We start from the raw sequence: 16247 nt of genomic DNA, 5'->3' as shown, positions 1-16247 counted from the left end.
ACTTGGAAGCAACCAAGATGCCCTTCAGTAGGTGAATGGATAATTAAACTGTGGTAGATCCAGACAGTGAAATTTATTCAGTGCTGAAAAGAAATAAGCTATCAAGACATGAAAAGACACAGAGTAGGCTGGGTTCAGTGGCTCACACCTGTAATCCCTGCACTTTGGGAAGCTGAGGTGGTAAGACTGCTTGAGCCTAGGAGTTCAAGACCAGCCTGGGCAACAGAGTGAGACCCATTTCCACAAAAAAGAAAAAGAAAGAAAAGACACGGAGTAAACTTAAATGCAGCTAAGTATGGTGGCTAATGCTAGTAATTCCAGCACTTTGGGAGGCCAACATGGGAGGATGGCTTCAGTCCAGGAGTTTGAGACCAGCTGGGCAACATAATGAGAGCCTGTCTCTACAATAAAATAAAAAGTTAGCCATGGTGGTGGGTGGCTGTAGTCCCTGCTTCTCAGGAGGCCAAGGTGGGAGGATCCCTTGACCTAGCAGTTTGAGGCAGCAGTGAGCTACGACAGTGCTACTGTACTCCAGCCTGGGTGACAGTGGGGTCCTGTCCCAAACAAAGAAGCAAATCAACAACAACAACAACAGAAACGTAAAGGCCCATTACTAAGCAGAGGAAGCTAGCTGAAAAAGTGTATGCTATGCAATTCCAGCTGTATGACATTCTGGTAAAGGGAAAACCATGAAGACAGTGAAAGGACCAGTGGTTGCCAGTAGTTTCTGAGGATGGAGGGATGAATAGGCAGCACAGAGGATTTTTAGGACAGTGAAACTATTTTTTTTTTTTGAGACAGAGTCTTGCTCTATCGTCCAGGCTGATGTGCAGTGCTGTAATCTCAGCTCACTGCAACTTAAATGCCTCCCAGGTTTAAGCGATTCTCATGCCTCAGTCTCCCTAGTAGCTGGGACTACAGGTGTGTGCCACCATGCCTGGCTAAGTTTTTTGTATTTTCAGTAGAGATGGCTTTTGCCATGTTGGCCAGGCTGGTCTGGAACTTAGCTTCAAGTGATCCATCTGCCTTGGCCTCCCAAAGTGCTAGGATTACAGGTATGAGCCACCAAGCCTGGGCTAGGACAGTGAAACTATTCTGTATGATACCATAATGGTGGACATGTTATTACACATTTGTCAAAACCCAAAGGATGTGCAACCCCAAGAGTGAACTCTAATGCAAATGATGGATTATGAGATGTAGGTTCATCAATTGTAAAAAATATGCCTACCACTCTGGTGTGGGATGTTGATAGTGGAGGAGCCTATGCATATGTGAGGGCAGGAGGCAGATGGGAATTCTCTTTACTTTTCTGCTTAGTTTTGTTGTGAACCTAAAACTGCTCTAAAAAAAAAAAAAAAAAAACAAAACATTAAAAAACAAAAACAAAATGAAAAAACAAAAGCAAGAAAAAAAGGAAGGAGAAATCTGAAAATGACATAAAGAAAACAATTCCATTTACATTAGCATCAAAAAAAAAAAAAAAAAAAGAAATCCTTAGGAATAAATTTAACAAAAGTAGTACAAAAAGTTGTGATCTGAAAACTACAAAAGAAATTAAAAGATTAGTGTTAAAAGAAATTAATGAAGACATAAATAAGAATAAATAAATGAAAGACATCTAATGTTCATGGATTGAAAGATTTAATGTTACAAAAATGGCCATACTCCCCAAATTGACCTACAGATTAAACATAATCTCCATAAAAACTATTATTTTTGTTTTTATATTATATTAAACTATTATATTTGTGGCTAATTGGTTTTTTAAGTAATGGTGCCAACACAATTAAATCAGAGAAAAAAGAGAATAGTCTTTTCAACAAATGGTGCTAGGACAACTGAATAACACATACAAAAGAATAAAGTTAGACCCCTACCTCATGCCATAGACAAAAATTAACTCATAATGATGGATCATAGACTTAAATGTAGAAAATAAAACTATAAAAATCTTAGAATATGAGTGTTAATCTTTGTGTGTTGGGTTAGGCAGAGCCTTCTTAGACATGATGCCAGCACAAGTGACAAATGAACAAGCAGATAAGTAGGACTTGATCAAAATTAAACTGACTAAAAACCCCAACCTTTTGTGCTTCAAAGAACACCATCAAGAAAATGAAAATAGAATGGGAGAAAATATTTGCAAATTAAATATTGACGAGACTTATATCCAAAAAGATATATAAACAACTCTTACAACAAGAAGAAGACAACCCAACTGATAAATGGGTGAAGGATCTGAACAGACATTTCTTCAAAGAGAAGATCTACAAATGGCCAAAAAGCAAATGAAAGATGCTCCATATTTGTACTAGTCCATTTTCACAGTGCTGTAAGGAAACTACCTGAGACAGGGTAATTTATAAAGAATAAGGTTTTAATTGAATCACAGTTCTGCATGGATAGAGAGGCCTCAGGAAACTTACAATCATGGTAGAAGGCGAATGGAGAAGCAAGTACCTTCTTCACATGGCAGCAGGAGACAGAGCGAGGAAGTGCCATACTTTAAAACCATCAGCTCTTGTGAGAACTCACTCGCTATCATGAGAACAGCATTGGGAAAACCATCCCCATGATCCAGTCACCTCCCACCAGGTCCCTCCCTCAACATGTAGGGATTACAATTTGAGATGAGATTTGGGTGGGGACAGAGTCAAACCATATCAATGTTATAGGCCATTTGGGAAATGCAAACCAAACCATAATGAGATCCCAGTTCACTTCCACTAAGATGGCTATAATAAAGAAAATGGACAGTAATAAGTGGTGGCAAGGATTCAGAGAAACTGGAAACCACACTGCTGGTGGGAATGTCTTTTTGGGAGTAATGAAAATATTTGAAAATTGATTGTTGTGATGGTTGCACAGCTTTGTGAATATATTAAAAACCATTAAATTGTATACTTTTTTTTTTTTTTTTTGAGACAGAGTTTCGCTCTTGTTACCCAGGCTGGAGTGCAATGGCGTGATCTCAGCTCACTGCAACCTCTGCCTCCTGGGTTCAGGCAATTCTCCTGCCTCAGCCTCCTGAGTAGCTGGGATTACAGGCACGTACCACCATGCCCAGTTAATTTTTTGTATTTTTAGTAGAGACAGGGTTTCACCATGTTGACTGGGATGGTCTCGATCTCTTGACCTCGTGATCCACCTGCCTCGGCCTCACAAAGTGCTGGGATTACAGGCTTGAGCCACTGTGCCTGGCCTGAATTGTATAATTTAAATAAGTGAATTGAGTGCATAGTCTGCTGCCATTTATATTTAAAGAGAGGACGGACATACATACATATATCTGAAATATTGTTTATACTTTAAAAAATGGAAGGACAAGCCATAAAAATAAATGGCCATTTATATAACAAGGAATGGGTGAGCATTTATGGAATAAAGTAGAAGCTAGATTTTTCTCAAATAGACCTTGTTTTTCTTTTCTTTTTTTCCATTTTTTAAAATTGCATTTTAGGTTTTGGGGTACATGTGAAGAACATGCAAGACAGTTGCATAGGTACACACGTGGCAGTGTGATTTGCTGCCTTCCTCCCCTTCACCTATATCTGGCATTTCTCCCATGCTATCTCTCCCCAATTCCCCACCCCCTGCTGTCCCTCCCCTATTCCCCTCAACAGACCCCAGTGTGTAGTGCTCCCCTCCCTGTGTTCATGTGTTCTCATTGTTCAACACCTGCCTATGAGTGAGAACATGTGGTATTTCATTTTCTGTTCTTGTGTCATTTTGCTGAGGATGATGGTCTCCAGGTTCGTCCATGTCCCTACAGAGGACATGAACTCATCATTTTTGATGGATGCATAATATTCCATGGTGTATATGTGCCACATTTTCCCTGTCCAGTCTACCATCGATGGGCATTTGGGTTGGTTCCAGGTCTTTGCTATTGTAAACAGTGCTGCAATGAACATTTGTGTGCATGTGTCCTTATAGTAGAACGATTTATAATCCTTTGGATATATACCCAGTAATGGGATTGCTGGGTCAAATGGAATTTCTATTTCTAGGTCCTTGAGAAATCACCACACGGTCTTCCACAATGGTTGAACTAATTTACACTCCCACCAGCAGTGTAAAGTGTTTCTATTTCTCCACATCCTCTCCAGCATCTGTTGTCTCCAGATTTTTTAATGATCACCACTCTAACTAGCGTGAGATGGTATCTCAATGTGGTTTTTATTTGCATTTCCCTAATGACCAGTGATGATAAGCATTTTTTCATATGTTTGTTGGCCTCATGTATGTCTTCTTCTGTAAAGTGTCTGTTCATATCCTTTGCCCACTTTTGAATGGGCTTGTTTGTTTTTTTCTTGTAAATCTGTTTTAGTTCTTTGTAAATTCTGGATATCAGCTCTTTGTCAGATGGGTAAACTGCAAAAATTTTTTCCCATTCTGTTAGTTGCCGATTCACTCCACTGACTGTTTCTTTTGCCTTGCAGAAGCTGTGGAGTTTGATCAGGTCCCATTTGTCTATTTTGGCTTTTGTTGCCAATGCTTTTGATGTTTTGGTCATGAAGTCCTTGCTTATTCCTATGTCCTGAATGTTTTTCCCTGATAAAACCTTGTTTTATAGATTTGACTTTAGAATCCCAAAAATAATTTATATAATTATAAAACAAAATTAAATATAAAAATGCAACCCCTAAAAATTGAAATCAAAATTAAGCACATCAGCCTATGTACTGAGCTAGTGGCATAACCACACATGAGAAACTTTACCAAGTGATATTATTATTTTTTTGAGATGGAGTCTTGCTCTGCCACCTAGGCTGAAGTGCAGTGGTGCAATGTCGGCTCACTGCAACCTCCACCTCCTGGGTTCAAGCGATTCTCCTGCTTCAGCCTCCCAAGTAGCTGGAATTACAGGCATGCACACTACGCCCGATTAATTTTTGTATTTTTAGTAGAGATGGGGTTTCAGCGTGTTGGTCAGACTGGTCTTAAACTCCTGACCTCAAGTAATCCACCTAGCTTGGCCTCCCAAAGTGCTGGGATTATATGTGTGAGCCACTGCACCCAGCCTCCAAGTGATTTTAAAACATGATAATTGACTATACCTTTCTATTAAAACAACATTTCCTAGCTCCACCCACTGCAAAGGTCTAGAAACAATGAACTGGTTATGAATGACCCGGTAGGAATAAGCACCTATTCTAGATTGTTGCCTCTGAAATACCATTTCCCACTGAGAAGATCAGGGCTCCTTGGAGACATGCTGATTCCACATCTGAGGCAGGAAATGTTGAAGATGAGTCTGGAACATCTTGTTATTCAGAAGGCAAGGAAGATATCAACGGCTTCTATAGTCGTGTCAAAGAACTCTGATGTTAATTTGAGAAGATTCCCATTGACTAAAGATAGGACAATTTCAACATCAATGAGAATGAGAATTAAAATGGATTAAACACATCAAATATGCAAGCTGAGTCTCCCTTATCCAAAATGCTTGGGCCTAGAAGTGTTTTGGATTTTGGATTTTTTTTTGATTTTGGAATATTTGCACATATATAATGAGATACCTTGGGGATAGGACTCAAATCTAAACACAGAATTCATTTATGTTTTATATATAGCTATCTACACAGCCTGAAGGTAGTTTTACACAATATTTTAAGTAATTTTGTGCATGAAATAAAGTTTGTGTACACTGAATTCTCAGAAAGCAAAGGTGTCACTACCTCAGTCACCCATGTGGAGAATCTGTGTTGTTTGACATCACTGTTATTCCTGACTCTGAATTTATATGCTACTGATAGCAAATATTTTCTTACACTTGTTCACACGTAAGTGCCTAACAGTAAAATATATGACCCACCATCATTAATCCAGTGAAAAACGAATGTGCTCAGAGTAAGTAAACAGCACAGTAGCATCACCAGAACACCTGCGTCAGCTGGAAACAAGAGCGACAGCCAACATGGCTGCTTCGTCTCCACTGTGTCCCATCACATGAGGTCAGGTGTTGAGTTTTCCACTTGTGGAATCATGTTGGTGCGCAAAATGTTTCAGGTTTTGGAATCTGGATTTTTGGATTAGGAATGCTCAATCTCTAAATTTTTTTTCTGGAGACAGGGTTTTGCTCTATTGATTAGAGTGGTGGCAGCCTTGACCTCCTGGGCTCAAGTAATCCTCTCCCCGACCCCCCAGACTCCAGAGTATCTGGGCCTACAGGAGTACATCACTATGCCTGGCTAATTTTTGTATTTTTTTTTGTAGAGATGGGGTGTTGCTATGTTGTTCAGGCTGGCCTTGAACTCCTGAGCTCAAACAATTGGCCCACCTTGGCCTCCCAAAATGCTGGGACTATAGGCATGAGCCACCACACCCAGTCTATATTTAAATTCTTAAATTCTTTAAAACCCTCACAACTCTCACTAGTAATCTTTGATGAATATGAAGGAACCAACTCATTATTTTGATAATTGTTAAATAAAGGGAAACAATTAAGCATGAATCCTGCCTTTCCCGTCTAAACTGTATTTCAGGGAAACCAAATATATGTTGAAGGGAAGTTTCTTTTTATAAAAGCTTTTCAGCAGATACATGGATGAAAGAATTAGAATATCACCATTTTGTAAACCTTGATAGATATAATGATCGTCAGTAACTGCTAACGGCACATACACCATACACAGACGCACACACACATGCACACACATGCACACACGCACACGCACACACACCCCAACCCCAAATAAAAAGGACCACCAACACTAAATTTTGGTGGAATGTGGAGCACCTAGGACTTTCATACCTGCTGTTGGAAATGAAAAATGATACAATCACTTTTAACTGTTTGGCAGTCTCTTTTTAAAGTTAAATAATCATTTTCACTCCCAAGTACTTACTGAGAAGAAATTAAAATGCCCTCCAGGCCCTGCATGAGCCCATCCTTAGTTCTTTCTTCCTAAGGGTGGACTGTGCTGCCAGGGGTGGCTGTTTGCAGAGGATGTAGATTGAATTTGGATATGTGGGCTGGGGTTTCCTTGATATTGGGATAAAGGCAGGGGTGGGAAGAGAACAAGGACAGCCTTTGGGATGTGTGCCAGCTCTCCAGTGCAACCACAATCCAGTGAGGAACTCTGAGGCTGAAAACTCTAAATTCAAGCCTGGCCTTCCAGGTTGTTAAAAGGGTTTGTCAAGGTAGAAGTTTAGAGCATATTTAACTGTTAGCTTGAGTGATACTTTTACGTATTTAAATGTATGGTATTTGAGCCTTTGTTTGTACTATTGTCCCAGGTATGTAAATGTTAGGGTTAGGCCTACTCTTAGGCTCCTAAAGTTTAGAATAAACAATCCAATTACTTCTCTAAATAAACTGCAAGAAAACAAAAAAGAGAGAGGGAAAAAGAACCTATAGATTAACAGACCTCAATTGAACTGCAAAACCATTCATAAGACAATCAGGAAAATGTGAACACTGACCAGATAGAGTTGATATTATTGGGGGGAATGGTTAGGATTTTCTAGGCATGATAATAGTATTGAGAGTGTTTTAAAAGCATTGTTATCTTTTAGAAGTATATATTAAACTATTAACTGAGAAAATGTCTTAATGCTTGAAAAATTAGGGTCAGGGAGGCAGTGGGTAGGAATATAGATGAAACTTGATTGAGTAGGAGTTGAAGTACATGGGGATTCATACTGTTCTCTCACTTTTGCATGACCTTAAAATTCACTTGCAATTCCACCAGAGATTTCCATTATTAATATTTTGATATTACTTCTGTTTGGAAAACTCTGCCCCTACCGCAAAAGCTCTCTCTCTCTCTTTCCCTCCCCCACAAAGAGGCTCCCTTATCTCTCACTTTACATACTGGCCCTAGCCCTCCCGCCACCCAGCTTCCCGCCGCCCAGCTTCCCGCCCAGCAGTTCAAACTGACCAACAGTTGCCCACCACCTCGGCTTTTGGCTTCCCCACCCCCCAGCCCTTCAGTCCCCTATAAAACAACCCTGCCCCTCTGAGCGGCGCGGCCATTTTTCCTTTTCGTCCTGGCTGGCCCGCCCGGAGGCTCTTTCCTCTCAATAAAACCTGAACTTAAGGAATTTCCTCTAGCCTGCGGTCGGGTTTTTTCCGAAGGAGCTCAGTCTTCCCGCAGAGGGTAGGTCGGACACTTCAATGTATACTTACACACATAATTTAAGTAAATGGGATAACAACATATTTTATAACAAGCTATTTTCACTCAAAAGCCCTTAGCTTCTTTTCATAAGGCTTTAAGTTGTTTCCATTAAAAAATTTATTTTAAAAATTATTTATTTACAGAAGGGCTCTTGCTCTGTTGCCTAGGTTGAAGTGCAGTGGCACGGTCATAGCTTACTGTAGCACCCAACTCCTGGGCTCCAGTGATCCTCTCGCCTCAGCCTCCTAAAGTGCTGGGAGTATAGGCGTGAGCCACTGTGCCCTGCCTGTTTCCAACTTTTGACTAATGTTGTAATGACATTCATGTACCTACATCTTTTCTGATTTGTCTATCACTTTTGGATAACTTCCTAGAAGTATCACTGCTGATTCAAAGGTACACATATTTAACATTTTGATACATGTTGCCAAACTGCAGTTCAGAAAGGCTGAACCCATTTATACTCTGGCATGGCCCTATCTCATTTTTCTGCCAACACCAACAATTGTAATAACTTCGCTAATAAACTTCGCTAATAATACTGCAAAAAAGCTATCTTATTTCTAGATTTATTTATTTTAGAGACAGGCTGGAGTGCAACAGCACAATCATAGCTCACTGCAGTCAAGGCTCAAGTGATCCTCCTGCCTCAGCCTCCCAAAGTGCTTGGATTACAGTGCGAGCCACCGTGCCTGGCCTATTTGTATTTCTTTACTAGTGAGGATAAAAATATTTTCATGTTTATTAGGCATTTGTATTGTGGGTGTGCAAATTTGTTCATTTTTTTTTTTATCAGTTTTGTTTGATAGGGTGTTGGAACTTTTTATTGACACATGAAAGCTGTTTGTATACCAATAACATGCGTCTTTTGTCATATATATCACAAATATTTTCTCTCAGGTTGTTGCTTCAACTTCAATTACGATTTTTTTCTTTTGCCATGTAGTAATTTTTTTTCTGTTTTCTTTTGAGATAGGAGCTCACTTTTTTTTTTTTTTTTTTTTTAGCCTTTTCACTCTGCCACCCAGGCTGGAGTGCAGTAGTGCAATCTCAGATCTCTATCCCCTGGGTTCAAGCAATTCTCCTGCCTCAGCCTCCTGAGTAGGTGGGATTACAGGTGTCCACGACCACTCTCAGCCAATTTTTGTATTTTTGTAGGGATGGAGGATGCGGTTTTGCCATGTTTGCCAGGCTGGTCTCGAACTCCTGACCTCAAGTGATCTGCCCACCTCAGCCTCCAAAATCCTTGCTGGGATTATAGGTGTGCATCACTGCACCCGGCTGGGTCTTACTCTTGTTGCCCGGGTTGGAGTGCAGTGGAGTGATCAGAGCTCACTGTAGCCTTGACTTGCTGTCCTCAAAAATCCTCCTGCCTCAAGCCTCCCAAGTAGCTGGGACTACAGGGGTGGCCACCATGCCTGGCTAATTTAAAAAAAATGTTGGTAGAGTTGGGGTCTTCCTGATGCCCAGGAAGTCTCAAACTCCTGGTCTCAAGTAATCTTGCCGCCTCGGCCTCTCAAAGTGCTGAGATTACAGACATGAGTGACTGTGCCCAGCCAACCATGTAGTAATTTTTATTTTTATATAGTTTAAGAACTTCTATAGTTTTGGGTTTTGGAGTCATGTTTAAAAAGTCCTTTCTCATCACAAGACTATGAAAACATTTACTCCACTCTTCACTTATTCTTACAAGTTATCTTATTAAAATGTTATTTAAAGATGTAAACATAATGCTTAATATAGAATTGAACATTAATTTTAACCCCAAAGAAAAACACCAATACTTTGTTTGTATCAACAAAATGATTATGATTAATGATTAATATAAATCATTAAAAAAGTAATCATATTATGCATACAATTTTACAACTTGTTTTTTGAAAAACAATGCATCTTGGGGCATCCTCTTTTGTCAACATACAAAAATCTACCTCATTCTTTTTAACATGGTATCAAATTGTATACAGCAGTTTTTCTCAGCGGAGTGTGGAGTGCAGTGGCGTGATCTCGGCTCACTGCAACCTTCACCTCCAGGTTCAAATGATTCTCCTGCCTCAGCCTTCCAAGTAGCTGGGATTACAGGCACCTGCCACCACATCCAGCTAAGTTTTGTATTTTTAGTAGAGACTGGGTTTCACCATCTTGGCCAGGCTGGTCTTGATCTCCTGATCTTGTAATCCACCCACCTCGCCTTTCAAAGTACTGGGATTTCAGGTGTGAGCCACCGTGCCTGGCATAGACAGTTTTTTCTTATTACTCTCCCATGAAGTTTCAATACCACATATACACTGTATATCCATTTATATGAGTTACATGTATCTATGCTTTAGAAAAAGATGTTTCTCTTAAGAATCAATTTTCACCTCCTTGTTGTGATATTGTTTCTCTGTGAATGCATGACATAGGTATTCGGTATCCTATTTCACATGTGTACTACTACTTTTGATATTTCAATACAGCATTACCCATATTTATACAAATATTTTGTTTCTGTAGGATATATTTCTGGAATTGAAAGGCTGTGTTGAACTTTATTAATATTTAACATTTAATCGATATTGCTAAAGATTGTGCCAGTTATATACCAATCAATATATATTGAGAATCTGGCTTCAATTTTTACATTTAAGTCACAAATCCATATGAAATTTATTCTGGGAATAAGGTACAGATCTAATTATCTTTCTCCTCTAAATCTGGCTCAATGTTTTTATATACTTTACTGGATTAATCTTTTCTTAACTTACCACATATTAAATTTGGCAAGTGCTCTTAGATATATTCAGGCTTTGAATTCTGTTCCACAACTGTTTATTCCTACTCCATTATCACCCTGTGTTTATTTTTCTTGTTTCATGCTTTATTATATGACAGTGCAATTACCCTTTATGAATTCTATTTTCTTGTTTTTTTTCCTCTCAACGAATTTTGGAGTAATTCTGTTTAGTCCCAAACAAGTAAACAAACAACAAAAACAAGCTCTTAAAATACTTTTGGGATTAATACTGGAATTTTACTAAATCTGTGGATTAACTTAGACTGTAGAATACTTTTAGAATACATTATCGAGTTACATTTAAAATAAGACAGAAAAAAAGAAATAATGTTGATTTAATGATGCATATCTCTATATTAGACTATTTTGAACTGTAAATGACAAAAATCAGGTAAAATCCAAGGTTAAGTATGAAAGAGAGTTTATTGGCTCATTTAACTGATAAGTCCAGTGGTAAAACTAGTTTTCAGACATGTCTGTATCTCTGGGTTCAAACAACATCATCAGGACTTGGTCTCTCTGTCTTCCGGCTTAGCTTCTTTAGCTTCAATATTAGACAAACCTCCATGTGGTAGCAAGGGTGGCCTGTCTGCTCTGTGTCTATATGTCTTTAGCACCTGCAATATCACAACATCAGCGGGAGAGAGGTTGGTTTTTGTTTTTAAATAGTGTCAGCAAAAGTACCAATTATGATTTTCATTGGTCAGGTCTCCATCAAGTGTAAAAATGGGGGCAGGGTGGGGAGTTGGGAATCAGCCCCACTTCAACCACATAGGCTAAGGCTGGTGAGTGGTGGTTTCCTGAGAGCAATGTGGAGCAACCAAAAAATCACCATAATATCTATTTATTTATTAGATGGAGTCTCGCTCTGTCACCCAGGCTGGAGTGCAGAGGTGTGATCTCGGCTTACTGCAACTTCCACATCCTGGGTTCAAGTGATTCTCCTGCCTCAGCCTCCTGAGTAGGGAGGATTACAGGTGTCTGTCACCACACTCAGCTAATTTTTATATTTTTAGTAGATGTCAGGTTTCACCATGTTGGCCAGGCTGGTCTTCAACTCCTGACCTAAGGTTATCTGTCTACCTTGACCTCCCAAAGTGCTGGGATTACAGGTGTGAGTCACCACGCCCCACCAATAATATCTGTTTATAAAAAAAAGATTTAAAAGCAACGTTAGGAAATATTGGTAAGTTAAAGTTTTTAAAAAATTTATTTATTTTACTTTAGGTGCATACTATATCTGGCATTTCTCCCCATGTTATCCCTCCCCACCCTCTTCTCCCTCCTCACCCCCCACTGTCTCTCCTCTACCCCACCGCAACTGCCCCCAGTGTTTGATGCTCCTCTCCCTGAGTCCATGTGTTCTCATTGTTCAACACCCGTCTATGAGTGAGAACATGCAGTGTTTGGCTTTCTGTTCTTGTGCCAGTTTGCTGAGAATGATGGTTTCCAGATTCATCCAAGTCCCTACAAAGGACACAAACTCATCGTCTTTTATGGCTGTGTAGTATTCCATGGTGTATATGTGCCACATTTTCTTTGTCCATTCTATCATCAATGGGCATTTGGGTTGGTTCCAGGTCTTTGCTATTGTACACAGGGCTGCAATGAACATACGTGTGCATGTGTCTTTATAGTAGAATGATTTATAGTTATTTGGGTATATACCCAATAATGGAATTGCTGGGTCAAATGAATTTCTGTGTCTAAATCCTTGAGAAATCACCACACTGTCTTCCACAATGGTTGAACTAATTTACACTCCCTAAGTTAAAGTTCTAATACTATTTTTTAGATTATGAAGTTATTTTAGAGCCATAGAGGTGAAAAGAAACCAGGCCATTGGGCAGGAAAACATAATTTTTAGAATTATAATGCTGATTCTTGATGTTACTCTTCCCTCATTTCTTGATCTCATTACTGCTCCAAAATCTTGCTTCACAAATTTATCCTGTTTTGCAGCTTAATCTCACCTTCTATTTTCTTCCTCTGCACCTATGGAACCCCATTCCCTACCTCCCTAAACAAATCAATAAGCCTCTCAATTCTACTGCTTTTTTAAGCTCCTCTTCTTATATTCATCAGCCAATTGTTTAAAGTCATAAATGATTTCCTTAATCATCAAATCCAAGGGCCTTGGATTCTCCTTGATGGCTTCCTGTCTCTCTAGTATTTGACAATACTGGCTGCCCTTTCCTTTTTGAAACCTGGAACCTTAGTTGCTATGAAACGCATTCTCCAGATGTTTCTCTTAGCTTTCTGATGACTTTGTTTACTTTGTTGGTTTCTCTTCCTCATCTTCTTTATATGTGGGTGATTCAAAATTCTGGCTTCAAATTGTTTCACTATTCACTTTTTTTGGCAGTTTCAAATATTGACTTTCAAAAGGGTATACATCTTCTATTTTTTTTTTTTTTTGAGACAGAGTCTCACTCTGCCACCCAGACTGGAGGGCAGTGGCTGCCTCCCATGTTCAAGCGATTCTCTTGCCTCAGCCTCCCATGTAGCTGGGATTACAGGTGTGCACCACCACACCCAGCTAATTTTTGTATTTTTAGTAGAGACAGGGTTTTGTCATGTTGGCCAGGCTGGTCTCAAACTTCTGACCTCAAGTGATCCACCCACCTCAGTCTCCCAAAGTGCTGGGATTACAGATGTGAGCCACTGCACCCGGCTTACATCCTCTATTTAACTGCTTCTGATCAGTTCCTCTCCTAAAACCCATGTGATTGAATCCTAACTGTCTATTATCAAGAAAGACACAGCTTAACTTCTTCTAAAACAATCTTCTCCTTCTGAATCCCATGGTAGTTGTTTTTTTTAAAAATGGCACTACTTTAAAACTTGCATTAGTTACTTATGTGTCTTAGTTTCTGGCCTATAAGCTGCTCCTTCTTTCTTTCCTTCCTTCCTTTTTTCTTTCTCTATTCTCTTCCCCCTCCCCTCCCCTTTCTTTCCTTCCTTCCTTTTTTCTTTCTCTATGCCCCTCCCCTCCCCCTCTCTCGTGCGCTCGCTCGCTCTCTCTCTCTCTCTCTCTCTCTCTCTCTCTCTCTCTCTCTCTCGTCCTTCTTTCCTTTCTTTCTTTCGGATATGGGGCCCTTGCCCTATAAACTTCTTTAAGAAGATTTTCTTCTTTTTAAACTTTTATTTAGGTTTGGGGTATATGTGAATGTTTGTTGTAAAGATTATTTCATCCCCCACGTATTAAGCCTAGTACCCAATAGTTATTTTTTCTCCTCCTCTCCATGCTCCCACCCTTCACCCTCAAGTAGACCCCAGAGTTTCTTGTTCCCTTAAGATTTTCTAATTCAACTCTGCATCTTGCATACTGTAATACACAGTGTTTTGTATTTTTTCATTTAGTTATTCAACATACATAAGCACTGACTGTGTATTGTGCTAGGAGCTGGGTAATGGTGAAAAAAAGTGGTTTCTGCCTTCAGACAGTTGAGAGTCTTGTGAAAATACATATTGTGTTATATAATCAATAAAACTTTAAAGAATGAATCTTACATCTTTAACTCCTTTTTCATCTTCTCTCCCCAAACTCCTGACCTACATTCCTGTACACTTTCCCCTGATAAATCCCACAGATTTCTCAAACCCAACAGCTAAATTGGATTCATGTTCTAAGTTTGCCCCATATTGAAGAAACTCACAATCAAGAACCTTCTCTCCCCAAACCTTCTGCTAATTTTAGTATCAATGCTACTATCTCCTCATTACCAAGGGGAAATCTTGGTATTCTTTTTGATTTCTTCTTTTTTCTTCATATTTAATTCTTTAATTCAAACAATTATCCCTCTTGTTGATGTCCTTTCACCTATAGCAGAGGTTGAAAATTAGTGACCAATGAATTGTATCTAGCCAGTAGAGATGTTTTATTTGTTTTGTATAATATTATCAAAAATATGATTTCCCTGTTTCTCCTGAAAACTGAGAACATTTGGCAACACTGGGTCCTTATCCTTATAATTACAAGAATTGTCTGGAGTTTTAGATAGGACAGCTCAATCAACTCCACCCTTCTAAACTCTATCACTCCTTGTTTTTACCACATCCCATCCATTTCCTCACTTATAAAACTTTCTTAGTCCCTAATTTAGGCATTTGAGTTTGCTGTCTCTGGCCTATATGATCATAGACTATTAGCAGTGGAAGAGATACTAAAAGATCATCTCGTCTAACAGTTTCCTTCCTCTCTCCACTCTTTAAGAGATGGAGAAATGAGGTCTAAAGAACTTACATTACCCAATCAATTTCATACAGCTAATGTGTAACAGGATTTCATAATATGCCATTAGTCCCCCTCCCTCATATGGATTATGTGAAACTTATATTTACCCTTTGGTTTAGTTGTGAGGAACCTCAAAACCCTATTTGTGGCACCCCTCTAGTAATTACATGGACCTTTTGGTATGAAGTTTTGGGGTATTAACATACCTCTGGCTTTATTTTGTTTTTTAGTTACTTTTGCCTCAGTTTCTCTTCCAATTATTTTCTCCTATTATAGTATATATTTTTTCCCCAAGCATACTCTATATTTTGTGAAAGAGGTGGGACATCAATACAGGCATAAACTGTCAGGCTGTATTGTCTGGCTCCCAATTTCTTTCTTTCACCTGTCATTCTCCTCTGGCTACTCACATTCTCTATTTTCCTTGACAGCCAAACTTCTTGAAAGAATTGTCTTCACATGCTGTGTCCACTTTATCCTGTCTTTTCAATTCACTGTAAACAGATTCAAAGTCTTCAATGCCTTCTTTGTTGCTGATATAAATCCCAAAATTATATCATATTCATACGTATATGCAGAACACAAAATGGTTTTCCCTAAATCATCTCAACTATAAAATAATGCAGAGAAAAAAATTAATAGGTAATATATGAAAATTTTGTTCTGGGTAGCTGGATGACTGGTGAGATTTATTTTCTTTTTTAAATTTTCCACAATTTTAAAAACAAGCGCATTAGAACACATCCCGATGTAAATTAGAAATTCTCAACTTACATTTTCTAAAAGAAGACAGAAAACTAGAAAAGCGACAGTGAAGTCACGGGGCCACACTTCATTTCACCTTAAGACTGACTCAGGAAAACGAGAGGGCGACTCAGATCCCCTGGTCCAGCGGCTGGGGCACGGGTCACGACTGGATAACCTCTTGTTAAGATAATCTTAAGAGAGCCCTCACGACCCTTTAGCTCATCCTAAAAGACCTTTGAACATCTCCGCCTCTCCCTAACGGCTCCAAACCGCAGATAACGGTCAATCGCCTCCGGTTGTCCTGGTAACAGCCAGCAAACACAATTCCGCCTCCGTAACTCTTCCCAGAATGCTGTGC

At 39.2% G+C, this 16247-nt stretch overlaps 1 long non-coding RNA gene across 1 annotated transcript; it reads right to left on the bottom strand.

Annotated features, from left to right (window-relative positions):
• Positions 1 to 11309: 11309 nt before the first annotated feature.
• Positions 11310 to 16240, bottom strand: LOC103795277 (uncharacterized). Its single transcript, XR_001913546.4, has 3 exons — positions 15917 to 16240; positions 15553 to 15636; positions 11310 to 11522 (listed from the first exon to the last, which is right to left on the bottom strand). It is a non-coding gene; the product is annotated as an uncharacterized LOC103795277 (long non-coding RNA).
• Between the last annotated feature and the right edge of the window lie 7 nt (positions 16241 to 16247).

The sequence above is a fragment of the Callithrix jacchus genome, chromosome 9, assembly GCF_049354715.1.
Source record: "Callithrix jacchus isolate 240 chromosome 9, calJac240_pri, whole genome shotgun sequence".
Lineage (NCBI taxonomy): Eukaryota > Metazoa > Chordata > Mammalia > Primates > Cebidae > Callithrix > Callithrix jacchus.
This window is presented reverse-complemented; position numbering and strand designations above follow the sequence as displayed.